Genomic DNA, 17,719 nt, shown 5'->3' on the forward strand with positions numbered 1-17,719 from the left:
CAGTGTTAATTTGCTAAATTGTAATTACTTCGCTACTATGGCCTATTTATTGCCTTACCTCCTCACGCCATTTGCACACACTGTATATAGACCTTTATTTCTATGTGTTATTGACTGTACGCTTGTTTATTCCATGTGTAACTCTGTGTTGTTGTTTTGTGTCGCACTGCTTTGCTTTATCCTGGTCAGGTCGCAGTTGTAAATGAGAACTTGTTCTCAACTAGCTTACCTGGTTAAATAAAGGTGAAATAAAAAATAAAAAAGATGATTTGGTTATATTTCATAGCAACACTCATGAATAGGCCATTATAAATGGTTTACACATTTGCTATAAATGGTTTACAGATTTGTCAGGGTGACTGGTCACTTTGTTGTTGTTTGAGTCCCAGATTGACCCTTTATTAAGTCTATCTGATGGAGTTGTGTTGGATACCGATTTGAAGAGTTAAACATATTTTTATAACTTAACTCACAACATTACATCAGAAACTATTAAAGGAGTGGACTAAAGATACAATAGGTGATATATTAGCGGTGAAAAAGACATGTATAGTCCATGTTGTGGGGACTGTCTGGTAATTAGTCAAATCTTATGTCATTGGTGTAAAAAAAGTCATGATCATTAGGATGGATGTTTAATAAACATTATATTGTTAAAACATGTTTATTGTGTTAGTAGCATACACACAGTGTGCTGCAGTCTGTTCACTCTGTCTTTTGAATTACATTGGACCAATGCCTGTCTGTCTGTGGAATTACACTGGACCAAAACCTGTCTAGCTGTCTGTTGAATTACACTGGACCAAAACCTGTCAATCTGTCTGTTGAATTACAGTGTACCTAAACCTTCAGTATTGCTGTCTGTTGAACTACACTGGACCTAAACCTTCTGTATTGCTGTCTGTTGAATTACACTGGACCTAAACCTTCTGTCTAGCTGTCTGTTGAATTACACTGGACCTAAACCTGTCTAGGTGTGTGTTGAATTACACTGGACCTAAACCTGTCTAGGTGTGTGTTGAATTACACTGGACCTAAACCTGTCTAGGTGTGTGTTGAACGTGTCTATGAATAAACATGGACCAGAAGACAAGTGTGACACACAGGAAGGATTCTGGAATGTTAAGTAGAAACAGATTCTGGTTCTAGAACCTGGAGTGTATGAAGATGAGTGTTCTGGAATGCTTTAGCCAGATGTTCTGGAGGAGTGTAATGTTGATTGTGACGTCATCACACCTTGACCACAGCCTTGCCGGTGTTGTCTCCCTGTAACATGCCCATGAAGGCAGCAGGCATGTTGTTGAAACCACTGGTGATGTGTTCACTGCATCTCAGCTTGCCCTGAAAGATCAACACAAACATTTCATTCTCCCCGCCAGCATCATCACTACTGTCATCACCATCATCCTCGTCGTCATCATCACCACCGTCATATTCATCATCATCATCATGCTTACACAGTGTTTGACAACTGTTTTCATGGATTCACATGACTCWATAAAACTACCTTCAGAAGCAATCTTTACTGGATGGGTTTCTATAGTATCCTGAACACTGGTAATGTAACACTTTTTAAAAAACCTTTATTTAACTAGGCAAGTCAGTTAAGAACAAATTCTTATTTACAATGACGGACTAGGAACAGTGGGTTAACTGCCTTGTTCAGGGGCAGAACGACAAATGTTTATCCTTGTCAGCTCAGGGATTCGATCTTGCAACCGTTCCGGTTACTAGTCCAACGCTCTAACCACTAGGCTAATTGCCACCCCTGCCAACAGAACACCGGTAATGGAACACCGGTAATAGAACACCGGTAATACAACACAGGTAATGGAACCCTGCCCCTGTACATCAGTCATCCAGGCCAATATTGTCCCTAGTACCGGAACACTGCTAATACAACACTAGTAGCAGAACACTGCTAATACAACACTAGTAGCAGAACACTGCTAATACAACACTAGTAGCAGAACACTGCTACCCATAGCACCCAAAACACACACACACACGATGCGACACTCAGCAGGTGATCTGAACCCGAAGTCACTCCTCAGAGATGTAGACACAACGTCCTTAACAAGTGAGCAATCTGTGAAGTTTCACGCAAACTTAGTGGTACTGTTTGTGTAGTGACATATGAGCAGGGCCGTTCATTCTTTTCTAACCTCAACTTGACACTATATTTTGCTCGTAGAACAAGCTCCATCTGTGAGAGAGCACAATATGAGTTGTAATTAAGGACCACAAATTCCCAGCGCTCTGCAGCAAGAAAGACCAGAATTTGGCTAACTGACCTGAGTAGACCATCTAGCTACGTGAGAACTCCAAATTACTAATTCCAACCCTTATCACACCAGTTACTTTGGCTGCGTTTACACAGGCAGTCTAATTATGACACTCTTTCCTCCACTAATTGGTCTGACTCTCCCTTCTGAACCCATTTCTGATTAACATCAGATCTTTCTGCAAGAGCTGATGATGAGTTCAACTACTGACTGGCACGATTGCTGGAAACTCATCCTTACGAAATACTGTAGTGCAAACAACACTAGCCAATTACCTACCCCTAGGTCGGCTTTAGAACCAGACAAACCTCGTCCTTTCCTAGACTCAGCCCTCATTAAAGTATCATCATCCCAACATCCAGAAACTGCGAAAGTGTAGGAATCAGCTTGTCACAGTATCTCTCCACACCAGCACTCCTCTCACTCTCACGTCTGCTCAAACATTACCACATCGTCTAAACACTCACTATCTCTGTCGTCCATCTGACTTCAGGCGATCGCTGCATTTACAAAGAGACTTGGCAGATACCTACTCAGCTCAGAGAGCTGGGGTATTAGCATGACGAGAACTATCACCCAGCTTGACCATTGCACGTCATTTGTCAACTCCTACTAAGCCTCCTTACAACTATGACAACCACTCACTACATCGCTCGACCTGGCTGGAACTCGTGCGTAGTTCGACAGTGCATCTCGACTACGTATCTCGCTCACGCCTAGGATCCACACTGTGAGCTCTCATCGCTTCACTATTTTAAGTCACAACCTGCCGATACTGAGACCAGGGCCCCAAACTCGCCTGACTGTGATCGTCACTCACTTTAGGCGTCTACATGAGAAAACCCTCACACAAACACACCACCTCGTAGCACTCGGTCTTCACCGAGCTGGTATCTCATTCTTCTCTAACTGCTACATCCAGCCACAAGCCACTAACACCCATCCTGCGTGTGAGGCCGCCTTTCCTTCCAGGTTCTCTGCTGCCACACTGAGCCATGCGAGATCGTAATGTCAACAAAACACAATCGCTCAGCAAGACTGGCAGGACTACTGTATACTTCTTCCGCTCTTAACACACCTCTTTCCAACATTCACGTCATATCCCCCACCTGGGACTAGGGTTTGATGAGAACCCCCAACCATCCACTAACTCTCTTTATACAACACATCCCGATCTACCCACCTGGGGACTGACTTATGAGTAAACAAACCACCACTGATCCACCAGTAGCCCTTATACGCATGGATTCGACTGCAGACGCCTTGTAACATAAAGCCCATTTACTTCTGGAGAGAGAGTAGCCGGGCATACTCTGAACTTCGTGAGGCCGTACCTAGCATTCCCCATATTGTTTATATTTACTTTTTCGTTCTTATGTGCTACACCTTGAATGCTTATGTTCTCATCTGGCACACTCAGCACGTTCCAATGCCATACATCTTCTCCAGTGTTCAATCTGTGAGCTAGGCAATCTGTAATACAAGCAGCCACACTTACACTGTATTTACTTGCCCCGTTGAATCTACGCTCCTCAACGCCATTAAATCCACCCGACCCACACTGGATCAAGATCCCCCGCCAGACCTTTATTTCATGATGTTTATGTCCTAGACTCGTTCCGCCTTAGATGTAATTCCATTGTGATTGTATACTCATGTGTTGATAACTCGTAGGATCGTAGTCTGACACATTGCCTCTCAGAGTCTTTGATCCTTTTAAGAGATCCGTCAGAATCCCAAACAATGAGAATCAAGTGAACTTACTCACACTACAACTACAACACGAGGATAAATTACACCTACCTAAAAGATGTAAGTAAGGAAACTAAATAAATACCAAAAAGAGATGTTTGATTAATCTCATAGCACAACTACTCTATAGATAGCCATTATTTAAAATAGGTTTACACATTTGCTATAAATGGTTTATTCAGATTTGTCAAGTGACTCGGCACTTTGTTGTTGTTGAAGTCACCAGATTGACCCTTTGATTAAGTCCTAATCTATGGATTGTGTGGATACCGATTTGAAGAGTGTAAGACATATTTTTTATAACTTAAACTCACAACGATTACATCAGGAAACTTATTAAAGGATGGACTAAAGAATTACCATCAGGTGATATATTAGCGGTGAAAAAACATGTATAGTCCATGTTGGTTGGGGACTGTCTGGTAATTAGTCAAATTCTTATGTTCATTGGTGTAAAAAAAGTCATGATCATTAGGATTGATGTTTAATAAACATTATATTGTAAAACATGTATGTCGTTAGTAAGCATACACACAGTGGCTGCAGTCTGTTCACCTGTCTTTGAACATACATTGGACCATGCCTGTCTGATCTGTGACATTACACTGGACCAAAAACCTGTCTAGCTGCTTGTTGAATTACACTGGACCAAAAACACTGTTCAATCTGGTCTGTGTGAATTACAGTGTAACCCTAAACCTTCAGTGATTTTATGCTTTTTGGTCGTTTTTGGGAAAAATACTCTGACCCCTAAACTCGAATGGCGTGTCTTGAACCTGGACAAACCTTCGTCGTATGCTGTCTGTGAATACATGGACCCTAAAACCCTGCTAGGGTTGAGATGAATTACACTGGACCTAAACCTGTCTTAGGTGTGTGTTGAATATACAGCTGAGACCTAAACCTGGTTTAGGTGTTGTTTAGACTGCTACATCAGGTGTGATGTGAGTTTATGAAAAGACATGGCACCAGAGCAAGACAAGATGTAGACCACGACCAGGAAGGATTCTGGAAATTGTTAACGTAGAACAACATGATTCTAGGTTCTAGAACCCTGGATGTGTATGAAGCTATGGAGTGTTCTGGAATCGCTATAGCGCAGATGGTTCTGAGAAGTGTTAATGTATGATTGTGACTTCATCACACCCGATGACCACAGCCTTGCCGGTGTTGTCTCCCTGTCATAAGCATTGCCCATGAAGGCAAGCAGGCATGTTTGAAACCACTGGATGGTTGTGTTCGGACTGGCATACTCAGCTTCTCCTGGAAAATCAACACAACATTTCACCCCCGACCAGCAATCATCAAACTAGGCTGTCATCACCATCATCACCTACGATCGTCATCGATCACCAGCCGTCAAATAAATCATTCTATCATGCTTACCAGTTGTGACAACTTTTTGCATAGATTCCAGAGGACTCTTAATAAAACTACCTTCAGAAGCATCTATTTACTGGATGGGTTTCTATAGATCTGAACACTGGTAAGTAACACTCATACTTTAAAAACCTTACTTTAACTAGGCCAAGTCATATAAGAACAAGAATTCTTTATTCACAATGACGGACTAGGAACAGTGGCGTTAACGTGCCGTTGTTCAGGGCAGAACGACAAATGTTTATCCTTTGCAGCTGCAGGGATTCGATCTTCGCAACCGTTCCGGTTACTAGTCCAACGCTCTAACCACTAGGCTAATTGCCACCACTCCCAACGAAACCACCGGTAATGGAACACCACCGGTAATAGAAACACCGGTAATACGAACCACGTAATGGAACCCTGCCCCTGTACATCAAGTCATTCCAGGCCAATTCCTAGGTCCCTGCGAATGCAAACACTAGCCGAACACCTGAATCCAACTCAGAACCACTGAACACCTCAGAATATCTAATCAACACTAGTAGCAGAACACTGCTAATACAACACTAGTAGACAGAACACTGCTAATACAACACTTAGATAGCAGAACACTGCTAATACAACACTAGTAGCAGAAACGGCTAATACAACACTAGTAGCAGAACACTGCTAATACAACACTAGTAGAACATGCAACAGAGCAGAACACTGCTATACAACACTAGTAGCAGAACACTGCTAATACAACACACTAGTAGCCAGAACACTGACATAAACCACTAGTGAGAAGATTCTAATACACACTAGTAGCAGAACACTGGCATAAACATACCGTAGACACATCAAAACAACTAGTGCAGACACGTCACACTATAGCAGCAACACTGCTAATACATACACTAGTAGCAGAACTACTGCTAATACAACCAGCTAGTAGCAGAACACTGCTAATACAACACACTTAAGCAGAACACTGCTAATACAACGCAGACCAATACAGAAATATAGCAAACACTGCTAATAGACAACAAGAAAACATAAACAAGACATGGAGCAGAACACTGCTATACAACCACTAGTAGACAGAACATGCATAATACAACACTAAGGTTAGGCAGGAACACCGTCTAATACATACCCATAGTAGACGCATGCTATACACACTCTAAGTACAAACACTATAACAACACTCTGATAGAACAGACCATGCTAATAACCTAACAACACTAAAGCATAAACAACCATGGTATTAAAGCAGACATGCAATAACAAACATATAGACACCTAGCTAAAACCACTGATAGACGAAGCACTAACTACATCAACGACTAAGTAAGAACAGACAGGAACACTATACCCATAAGATAGCACAACTGCTAAATCACACTTAAGCGAGACAACACTGCATAATACAACAACTAGATAGCAGACCACTAAAATAAACACACTAGTAAGACAAACAACTTGCCTAATAACACCTATAGACAAGACAACTGCTTACAACACATAAGTAGCAGAAACAACACATATACAACCTCGAACCCGACTGGCACTAGATAAGAAAAGACAAGGCTTGGAACAAAGCTGGAATACGTAGTAATGAAGAGGATGCTAATACTCTGAAACCAGCTATAATGTTAACCATACTCATACATACTCAATCTCATATGTATATACTGTAAAACCAGCTATAATGTTACATACCCTACATTAACTCATCTCATATGTAAATATTACTGCTACTCATATATATCAAGCTGAGACACGTAATACTCTATAAACCAGGCTATGTAATGTATACCATACCCTAACAATTACTACATCTGCATATGATAGAGATACTGTACCTCGATAATACCAAGCGGTAACACGATTACTAAGTATACCTCAGATTACAACAATGAAATACCAAAGCCACTAGTTAGACATGAACTGTATTTCAGCCCTTTCATATCCCACTAAACACTAAGTCTACACCTCTGAACACTTGCCTAGACCTATCACACAATACTAGTAGCAGACAGACACCTGCAAACAACACTAGTAGCAGGAACACTGCTATACTCAAATCTCACATCTATGTAGAAACCAGAGAGCACACTGCTATAAAATACACTTAACAACTTAGCTAGAGCATAACCACTGCTAAACAGAGCAACAACCTCAGTAACCAGACCACTGCTTAATACATAACATCTAGTAGCAGAATAACACTTGCTAATACAACACAGTAGCCAGAACACTGCTAAATACACTAGACCTTAGCAAGCAGTAAACATCATGCTCAAAGGACTACGCGAAACCCACTCCAGTAGCAGGAACTAACTTCGTCTTAATAACAGCAGCACTAGTAAGTCAGAAATCGTACCTAGCTCCATACACAAACAACTAGTAGCAGAAACCGATCCTGCCCTCCGCAATACACTCAACGACTAGTAGCAGAACACTGCTAATACCACACACAGTTAGCAAACACTGCTAATCATCAAGCTAACGTAGATCCCACATGAGAGACCATCTGCTAATACAAAGCACCTAAGAACATAGAAACACTTCATTAAATACGATACTACACACTTAGTCAAGTATAAGACATGCATCCATCTGCTTCAATACAAAACACTAGTAGCAGAATCAACTGCTATTACAACACATGTAGACAGTAACCACTGCTATAGTAGCATACCCCCACCAGTAGCAGAACACTATGCTAACCTAACGACATCCACTATAATTCATAGACGTAACAACTGACTTACCTCTTAAACCAGCAAACTAGATTCAAATAAGATATCACTACCTCAGCTAAATACGTAAACACTCGCTAGTTACTCAACACTGTCTTAACTCATACATCGAACATATGACATAACAGTTACTAGATAAGAACCCTGTCTTCAAATATACAACACTAAATCTGATAGCAAACATCGACTAGCCTCCTCTTAATAACATACAACTAGTACGTTATGAAACAACGCTGGAACTACAACTACATTAATAGTGTTTACTACAAACCCACTTGAATAGAGCGATAGAAACACTGCGTAGTTTAAGACTCACTATCAGCAAGAACAACTATTACGCATATGAGAAGAATAAAATCCAGCTAGTCTACAGTAGAACCCTGTAAATAGAACCTCTTGGTAACAGAAACCCTGATATTAGATCTTACTCAATCGGCGTAAATAGAACACTGTGTAAGTAGAACCACACTCACACTCAACCTTCACAGTCATTACTCGGCCTATCAGTCACTCCCACTCCATCGAGTCCGTGCTGAGAGCAATAGTTATGAGTCTTGTTCTCACCCACCGCGTAATAGCACAGCACAAAGAGAAGCTCCGTACACGATCAATCCGTTGCCTGTTTATGACTTATATAGATCCCATAGAGGTGTGGTGATATACAAGAGTCATGACGATGCGCCTACTGAGTGAGAATATAAAGCAATCCAATAAGCCGTGTGTTCATGTGTGCGAGGACAAACGAACATAATTACTCTGTCTCTTGATAGGGCATTGCCGGACAAAAAGGTTCTGAGAAATAACCTGAGATCGAGGTATGTTGGTGCGGCCTAGCATATAAAAGGGTCTGAGCTCTCAAAAACAGAGCATTAAAGACATAACCTGGTACACAAACACAATTACAAACAGAAAAGGGTTCTACCGCAGCTACGTTATGGAAGTAGGGACCAGCAGTTGAAAAATGACAACCTGAGTTACACATCTCGTAGCAGTGTGAGGAGCACCCTAAAGAATGCATAGCGCTCGATGAGTCAGCGGCGCTATGTTAGATCTAGGACTAGCATAGTAGACAACCTCGACTCGCGTGTGTAAGTAGGCAAGCCAAAGAAGTCAATACCATGGCTAAATCAGGTCTGTAGCGAGTGTCAGAGCTAGCCAGCTAGAGAAGGCTATAACAGCCATGCATCCAGCTATGCGCGAGTTAGAAACAGTTAAGTCATCTGCCGAGTCCAGTCTATCCAGTTAAGAGACAAGGCTAGCATGAAAGTCTAAGCCAGACTCTACTCAAAGGCGCTTCTGCGATGATAGCGCAGCTAAAAAAGGGCGAGCATGAATAGTCAGCGCTAGTCAACAAGGTCGGTTGGAACCATGAGACGCAGCCTAGAGTAACCTGAAGCCTGTTCTAAGCATTGGATGAGGCAACCACGATATAATACGCTGTCCGTGGTAGTCGAGGAACAAGTGGGGATGGAAGATTTGAAGTTTTACTATCAACAGCCTTGCCAATCGAAGAGTCTCCACCGACTATTGTAAGCTAGTGGTACCAGTTCCTAAACTATCCACTGAGCGTTGCACTGGTATCTGAGGAGCGTTGCCAAACAGTGGCAGCGTCCTAGCTTATCACCCTGATCATTCAGTGGGGGCGGCTACAGTCCATAATCAATGCAGGACTCACGTATCACTGTCCGAACTATGTGCGCGACCGAGGTTACATATGACCCTGCGCGACATCTCTGGTGCATGTGGGAGTCAACGTATACATATCCCCTAGACTCCTATGTCTAGAATGTGGTGCAACAGGCTATGACCTCGACTATCTGGTCTCTGCCGAGAGAGCCCAGAACATGCAAGTTATAACCCTTGATCACTGCCACTGGACAGGGGGCACAGTATGACCCGAGGCTCTCCATAGTCCGAATGCTAGGGATCCACGTACCTATACCCAGCTATCTGTCTGTGGGCGATCAGATCTCCAACATTAGCTACCTGTTCACTATAGACTGTCCGAGACCAATGCGATATACGCTCTATTACTATCTGCATCGCTGAGACGAAGGTTAACTTATCACACTGCGAGCGATCATCTAAGGTGTCTCAGGTTGATTCGATACTGTCCAAACAACAGCCAGGAGGTGCACTTAGCGCTTCCACAACCACTGACAAGGCTACTACTCTCTGCCAACCTTCTGAGCAACTTCCTTCATCAGTCCAGAACAGGCACCAGCTGACTCACTGTAGAACTTCCCACTCAACCCTGCGACAGAGAGATGAAGAACCTAGATCGAGAGATTAGAGACTTGAGCTCTTGCACACCAGCACACAACACACAGCACACTAAATGCCATACCACACCACCTCCTACACACACAGAACGTAGGCGCTGTGTCTCGCGAGTGGTTGCGTCGACCTCACGTTCTTCAACAGCTAGCCAGTTCTGTACCTCCCGTTGGCGCCCTCTGACCCTGGATTCTTCGCTCCCAAGACTGTGGCAGTCTTGTAGTTGAAAGACCTGGTCCAAATCCCACGTCCTTTACGATTAGGGCACACTCTTCCGTCCATCCTGCGTCTCTCCAGCACAGCCCCTCACCACGTCTGCAGCCCTGAAGGACGGACGACGGACACACACCCACGACCTCCACGTCCCTCCTACACTCACCATCTTTCACTGTATCACACCTCACTCCGTTAACCACACAGACACCATGGAATATAGACACACAACTTGTCCTCATCTTCAAGAATAACTAACACTGTGGAGACGTTGTGGGAAACACTCTGGCGCCTGTGTGGGAATGCTTTTGTTACTCCTTTATCTCTTTTGCGTATTTTCTTGTTTCCGCACTTCATCTTGTCATGCTCTCTACTGTGTCTTCCTGCTCTTGTTTCTAGCCCGCTCTTCCACTCCCCTTCCATGTAATCTGTGTCTCCCCTCTTCCTTTATTTCTGCATCTCACTACTCTTTCTCTCTTACGTCTCTATTCTATCTATTTCTTCACCTTCTTCTTAGATCTACTCCCATTCACTTTCTCTCCTATCGTCATTCTTACTTCAACATCCACATACTGTTTCTTCACTCTCTCTCTAACTCTCCATCTATTTTCAGTCTTTTGCATACTTCTTTCATTTTCTTTTTATCTATTCACAGTGATGATTGATATATTCTCATCCACTTCCACTCTCTTACCCATGCTATGTTCCGTGTATTTGGCCCCAGGGCCTATCTGGCTAGAGGGGCTCATTTGCTCTCGTGTGGCTCAGTCGTGCTATGCACCAGGGTGTCTAGCTCTGTCTTTTCCCTATTACACACACTCCTACGTTGATCCTCCTCCACTCCTACAATCATCTGACCTCATCTTATTTTCTGCTCCAGTGCATACTCTGTGATTACGCTTTGGTCTATTACCTTCTGGATCTTACTCTTGGATCTTTAGAGTTTGTTGTGTGATGTATCTGAATGATGAGATGGAGATGTCTGAGTACTGTGTCTTAGAACATGTTGGTTAGTGTTTGTTTTTTCTTGCCTAACTTTATTTTGTGATTCTCTAGTTTCTTCTATTCTTTATTAGTGCTCTTCTACTTATCTATGAGTCTTCAGTCTACTGTTTTTACATCTGTTGTTGTTCCTTATTCATTTTGCGTCTCTTATTTTCTGTTCTTTCTAATTATGTGTGTGTGTGTCATATTTCTTATTTGTGTAGTTGTTCAGTCTTATGTTCTTTATTTTCTGTGTCCGCTCTCACCATCTATCCTCTCATGCCGCGCGCGCGTCTCTCTGTTCTATAGTGTGTTCATCACCTTTGTCGTCTTTCTTTTCTTTCTTGTTTCTCTATCGTCTTCTGTCTACTTGTTTTATCGTGTGTTTTCTCTATCTATGCGTTTTTTTCGTTCTCTCAGTGTTCTAGTCCCTCTCCTACGGGTGTCTCGTCACTCATTCATCGCTGTTTTCATTCTATCCTCTTTTCCATAGCGTCTCTTTTTTTTCTATACATTAGTTCTTCAGTCAGGTCTTTTTTTTCTGCGTCTTCGCTCTCCTCTTCATCTACTGATTTCACATCTCTGTGCTCTTTATTGTTCTCTCAACTATCTGCTCTCTCTCCCATTCTCTTTTCACTTTTTTATGTTGTTATACATCTCTGTCTCCCCTCTAGTCAGTTTTCTTTTTTATAGTGTGCTGTCTCTCAATCATGCTTGTCCTCAGTTCTATCTCTATTCTTATGTCGTGTTCTGTTTCTAACTTTTTGTATCTTTCTTCTCTTTTCTTTCCTTCCTCTCTTCTCTTCCTTTTGTTGTCTGTTTGATTTGCAGGACTGCCATGTGTACATCTACTTTACTGCGTACTCTCTGTGTATACCTGCTATGTTTGATCATCTTCTCTCTTCTATTCTTTCCTTTGAGTCTCTGCCACTTTGCGTCTCTCTTTTACCTATTCTATTGTGATCTGCTCCATCTTGATGTTTACGCATTTGTGACTCTATCTTGTTACCTTTTATCCTTCTATCTTACTCTTGTGAATGTCTTCTCATTGTATCTATCTATCTATTTCATTACCTTATTCTTTATGTCTCTCTCCATCGCTTATCTCATATCACTCTATAGTACCTCGATCCTTTTATATCTCTTATTTTTATCTTTTTTTTCTCTATCATCTTTCTTCTCTTCTTTTATTACTGTCACTGCATTCTGACATCTTCACTTTTACTCCTAATCTTACTAGTACGATCTTGTTCTTATCGTCTATTCTCTGTTTGTACTCTATCTATAGTCTGACCTGTTATTCACCTGTCTTTACTCTTGATCATATCACCTATAGACTGACTGACACTCCATGTTGACACACTATAAGACTGACTGAACGCATGTTGACACACTATAGACTGACTGAACTCATGTACACACTATTAGACATGACTGAGACTCATGTTGCACACACTCACCGTTCTCTCTCTCTCCTCTCCCTCTCTCTCGCTCCCCCCCCTCTCTCCAGATGATCCAAGAGCTATAAACCCCAGCTTCCCGGTTGGCTGCCATGTGGCAGTGGATTGTGAGATGGAGGAAGTCACTGGGTGTGTGATGGGCAGAGCTGACCCCTGTGCTGCATGCGCCGACTGGCCCCAGACAATCCCCCCGCTCCCTGGCCCTGGGCGGCCATCCGCATGCGGGCCTGGTAAGGTGGAATGGATGGATCTCTCTTGATTAGATAAATACGAAACTTCTCAGACACGAATCCGTCGACCTGTGAATCGTATGAAGTCGCTGTGCAATAATCTACGCAATAAGTGGTGACTCTTATAATCATCTACAACTCATAGACATGAGCATAACCTTCTTCACATCATGTCAGACTCACAATAGACTTCTGCTAACAGAGCCATAGTGAAGCGAAAGCGTGCTCGATAAGACATACAGTACCATGAGCGAGATCCTCACATCTGGCGAAGACAGCGCAGATCCATACATGCCAGTACAGCTAGGACGCCTGCTCAAGGACATGCAGTACCTCAAAGTCGTCTCAACGATGACCAGAATTCGCCTACGATTCAAACTGCCAGGACTTAAGCAAACTTCACCTAACTCCCACATCACCGATGCCACAGGGTTACGTATCACCACGCACCCGGTACTCACCATCAAGGTACCTGTTAGTTTAGCATGTCCTGGAAATACTTGAGGACATATTGTGTTCTAGTATGCCTAGTGTGTCTGTTTACTGAGCGGTTACCCACACTGTCGATCCTTTTCTCCCTATCATCATGACGAGGTCTAGGTATGGCGAGGTCAGAGTGAGTAGTGATCCGTGCTAGCGCAGGTACCACCATTACCTCTAGTGCGTGCCAAGGCTTGGGATGGTCTTGTTAGCGACCGGCAACATAGAATGACAACCATCTGTTGTCCCTTAACTCCATAAAAGCGAGACGACTAGGACAGAATAAACTGCACCACAGAGTTCTACTCAAACCCAAAAAAGACTAAACCCACACCCTTACACTAAGAAGCGGACATCAGACCAAAGCCTCTGGAGCGCCTGGACCACCTACGGAACAACCAGACTGTCTACACACTATCTGGAAGAACAGTCTCGGAGGTCACACTCGCAACAGATCACTCAGCTGATGCACCCACGCAGCTCTGTTTGTGTATCTGATGGACACGATTCAGCTGAATGATCTCACAGAGCAATTATCGATAGCTCGAGTGCCGCGACAACATACTGATGTGTGTAAAGTGCGATTTCACCAAGCTCACCAATATTCTACTCTCATGCTCTCTCATGCTATTCCTCAGCATCTACTCTGCTCTGAGTACACACCACCTTGCCGTCTGGGAAAGATTCTGAGACCGCAGAGTTTAGATCTAGACATAGCCCAGTTATCAGGACAGCGGAACTCTCTAGCAGTACAAACTAAGCTATAGCATGTAGAATTGCCGCACCCCAACTCACGCCACTTCCACTTCAAGTGTACAACGACACCAACACCACAGACTAAGGTATACTGTTCCACATCATTAGACAGGATATACTTCCACATCATCAGACAGAACACGCCCCCTAAACAACACCATCACAAAACACAAACACAAGGAGAAAAATATCACGCAGTACCTGCCCAAGGAACATCAACAGAACGTGACAAAGGTCCAAGCTCCTATCACAACACTGGTCACAACCTAACCGTCCGAAGCGAGGATAGGGCGCCACTCCAACATGCAGTACTAACTCCAACAATTACCTAAGCTGTCTCTGTCGTCTTCGAGCCTACCGAGGCTGACAGCTGGTCCTGCTTGCAGTCGTGCATTGTTAGTTTTGAGGCTGGTGCGTGCGAAAAACTGAGTGGTTTGTCCAGGGCGAGGTGTAACATGTCAACTCTGACCCAGAGAAAAAAAGGAGGTTAGACATTTTTTAGGTATATCTTAATGTTCCTGCACATAATCCACATGCCAAGCACGGTCCTGCTTGCATACACTAGACCACAACCAACCCCGGAACAAAGGACTCCAGTATGAACCTGTCTCAACCTCTACCAGAGAGCATGATCTACAACATTGCGTTTATTTTATCTGTCCCCAAAACTTCACAAACACAAGGGCAGGTATCGAAAACTTAGTCAACAACCCCTAGTCTACGACACAACAGGTGGCGTAGGGCGATATTACTGTCCACGGGACCCCCGGGACATGGGGTCTAGTGACACTGTCACACACCAGATCGACGGACATGGTTATTAGTCTTTTGTCCACATTAACGGACAGGTTATACTGTCCACACACGGACAGTATACTGTCCACCACCAAGCACCGGTAGCAGGCCCACGAGCCCGGAACCGACCTGTCCGTCGCAGAACCTATATACTGTACCACACGACCGCTCCGGACGCCCGGCCACCGACCTATACTGTCTTACACACCACGGCACACGTGTGGCTACTGTGAACTTCGTACCATCACATGCCAACAGCGGTGAGCGATGATTACTGTCCACCTACCCACATTCGGAGCGACAGAGCTATAGCCCTGGCTGGCCCCACTCCCGGCAGCCGGAGCGGGTGGTACTGTAACACAACACCCTTCGGACAGGGTATACTTGTCCACACGCACAGACAGGTATACTGTCCGCACCACAGACAGGTATATACTGTCCGCACCACAGCCAGGTATACTGTCCGCACCACAGACAGGTATTTATTTATATTCAGGGCCGTATGTACACACCCATATGATCTTCAAACAGCTGAGGATGGAGGGCTTCCTGTGTGCGCGCTGTGGAAACACAAACACCAGCATTCACTGAGGAGGCTGATGGCCTGGATGACTGAGGTACAGAGAGAGGGTTCTACTACCAGTGTTCTATTACCATTTATTCTAATATTCAGGTTTCTGTTACCAGGGGTTCTATTACCAGGGTTCTACTACCAGGTTTCTTCTAATAGTGTTCTTCTAATAGTGGTCTACTACCAGTGTTCTACTACATGTTATACTACTAGATGTTGTATTAGCAGTGTTCTACTACTAGTGTTGTATTAGCAGTGTTCTCTACTAGTGTTGTATTAGCAGTGTTCTATTACTAGTGTTGTATTAGCAGTGTTCTACTACTAGTGTTGTATTAGCAGAGTTTACTTACTAGTGTTGATAATTTAGCAGTGCTTTCTAATTACTAGTGTTGTCTATTTAAGCAGTTTCTGCTATACTAGTGTTGTATTAGCAGTGTTCTAGCTACTAGTGATGTAGTTCAGCAGTGTGTCTGCAATACTAGTGTTGTATTAGCAGTGTTCTATTACATAGTGTTGTATTAGCAGTGTTCTATTACTAGTTGGTATTACAGTGTTCTGCTACTAGTGTTCGTATTAGCAGTGGTTCTGCTACTAGTGTTGTATTAGCAGTGTTCTGCTACTAGTGTTGTAATTAGCAGTGTTTCTGCCTACTTTTTAGTGTTGTATTAGCAGTTTCTGCTACTAGTGTTGTTATTAGCAGTGTTCTGCTACTAGTGTTGTATTAGCCAAGTGTGTTCTGCTACTAGTGGGTATTAGCAGTGTTCTGCTACTAGTGTTGTATTAGCAGTGTGTCTGCTACTAGTGTTGTATTAGCAGTGTTCTCCTACGGTAGTTTTGTATATAGCAGTGTTCTGCTACTAGTGTTGTATTAGCAGTGTTTCTGCTACTAGTGTTGTATTAGCAGTGTTCTGCTACTAGTGTTGTATTAGCAGTGTTTCTGCTACTAGTGTTGTAATAGCAGTGTCCTACTAGGTTATTAGCAGTGTTTCTGCTACTAGTGTTGTATTAGCAGTGTTGTTCTGCTACTAAGTGTTTGTATTAGCAGTGTTCTGCTACTAGTGTTTATGTTTAGCAGTGTTCTGCTACTAGTGTTGTATTAGCAGTGTTTCTGCTACTAGTGGATTGTATTAGCAGTGTTCTGCTACTAGTTGTATTAGCAGTGTTCTGCTACTAGTGTTGTATTAGCAGTGTTCTGCCTACTAGTGTATTGTATTATGAGCAGTGTTCTGCTACTAGTGTTGTATTAGCAGGTTCTGCTACTAGTGTTTGTATTAGCAGTGTTCTGCTACTTAGTGTTGGTATTAGCAGTGTTCTGCCTACTAGTGATTGTATTTAGCAGTGTTCTGCTACTAGTGTTGATTAGCAGTGTTCTGCTACTAGTTGTTGTATTAGCAGTGTTCTGCTGACTATGTGTTGTATTAGCAGTGCTGCGACTAGTTGTTTATTAGCAGTTGTTCTGCTACTAGTGTTGTATTAGCAGTGTTCTGCTACTAGTGTTGAATTAGCCATTGTTCTGCGTACTAGTGTTGTATTAGCAGTGTTCTGCTACTAGTGTTGTAATTAGCAGTGTTCTGCTACTATGTTGTTGTATTAGCAAGTGTTCTGCTACTAGTGTTGTATTAGCAGTGTTCTGCTACTAGTGTTGTATTAGCAGTGAGTTCTGCTAACTATGTTGTATTAGCAGTGGTCTGCTACTAGTGTATGTATTAGCAGTGTTCTTGCTATCTGGAGTGTGTGTAATTAGCAGTGTTCTCTGTCTACTAGTGTTGTATTTAGCAGTTGTTCTGCTACTAGTTTGTGAATTAGC

The 17,719-nt window shown here is 43.1% G+C and overlaps 1 long non-coding RNA gene across 1 annotated transcript; it reads right to left on the reverse strand.

The window, feature by feature from the left end:
- Positions 1–619: 619 nt before the first annotated feature.
- LOC139025887 (uncharacterized) lies at positions 620–1,938 on the reverse strand. Its single transcript, XR_011477556.1, has 2 exons — positions 1,851–1,938; positions 620–1,341 (listed from the first exon to the last, which is right to left on the reverse strand). It is a non-coding gene; the product is annotated as an uncharacterized lncRNA (long non-coding RNA).
- Between the last annotated feature and the right edge of the window lie 15,781 nt (positions 1,939–17,719).

Source organism: Salvelinus sp. IW2-2015, unplaced genomic scaffold (assembly GCF_002910315.2).
Source record: "Salvelinus sp. IW2-2015 unplaced genomic scaffold, ASM291031v2 Un_scaffold3491, whole genome shotgun sequence".
NCBI lineage: Eukaryota > Metazoa > Chordata > Actinopteri > Salmoniformes > Salmonidae > Salvelinus > Salvelinus sp. IW2-2015.